At 42.3% G+C, this 1,139-nt stretch overlaps 1 pseudogene; it reads left to right on the top strand.

Annotated features, from left to right (window-relative positions):
- Positions 1-747: 747 nt before the first annotated feature.
- Positions 748-865, top strand: LOC126482992 (5S ribosomal RNA; annotated as a pseudogene).
- Positions 866-1,139: the final 274 nt, after the last annotated feature.

The raw sequence follows: 1,139 nt of genomic DNA, 5'->3' as shown, positions 1-1,139 counted from the left end.
GCAGCGCGCTTATTAATTTAAAGAAAAGGGTTTGTGTATGTACGTAGCAGTAGACGGTAGTTTTGATAATGATAAAGGGAAACCATTGTTAGGCGAATAGATTAAGTATTGATTTTTGTCATTGATTTCTTTTGTAACTGTCAGGGAATTGTTTCACTATGTATTTAATTGAGAAGTATTTCAGTCTGTCTCGAGAGTTTGATTAATTTGTAATGCCACTGGAGGCAGATTTACATACGAAGCGATTGTTCAAAGAACTTCTAGCGTTTTGTTAATTGAATGAGAAAGAATCGCTTTCAGAATATAGTTTTTTAAAAAAAGGGATTACTTGTTTGGGTGATCATTTATCGAGTTTAGATTTGACCAAACCCTTTCTCTTGAATTATATGTGGTTGTAGTAAGCAGCAGCAGCCGCAGCAACAGCAGGAGCCGCCATACAGAACATGCATTGCACTCAGCATGAATAATAGGTTTTTTTATGTTTTTGTTAAATAATGGAATGCAGCAGATGAAGCAGTGGCAGCAGAAAGACCAAGTAAGTTACTTGTTGCGCACAAGACCAATTTAGAAAAAAAAGAGAGTTTAGGCGATCTCTGTAATAGTAAAGTTAACAAGAGTACAAGCACGAGATTTTCAGTAGAAAACACGAGATAAGAAGATAGAGATCCCGACTTTCAACAATACAATACAATACAAGGGATGAATACAGTAATTATTACAGATGGATGCAGGTTGCAACAGTTGTTTGCTAACGGCCTTGCCGCAGTGGTAACACCGGTTCCCGTCATTTCACCGAAGTTAAGCGCTGTCGGGCTGGGTTAGCACTTGGATGGGTGACCTTCCGGTCTGCCGAGCGCTGTTGGCAGTCCTTGTGAGGCAAACTGAGGAGCTACTTGATTGAGAAGTAGAGGCTCCAGTCACGTAAACTGTCATACGGCCAGGAGAGTGGCGTGCTGATCACATGCCCCCCTGTATCTGCATCCAGTGACGCCTGTGGGCTGAGGACGACACGGCGGCCGGACGGTACCGTTGGGCCTTCATGGCCTGTTCGGACGGAGTTGCAATAGTTATTTGGAGATGGAAGAGGGTTGTACAGGATCGATTAATGTGGAGAGGTGCATCAAATCATTCTACGAATT

This window comes from Schistocerca serialis, chromosome 5 (assembly GCF_023864345.2).
Source record: "Schistocerca serialis cubense isolate TAMUIC-IGC-003099 chromosome 5, iqSchSeri2.2, whole genome shotgun sequence".
NCBI lineage: Eukaryota > Metazoa > Arthropoda > Insecta > Orthoptera > Acrididae > Schistocerca > Schistocerca serialis.
This window is presented reverse-complemented; position numbering and strand designations above follow the sequence as displayed.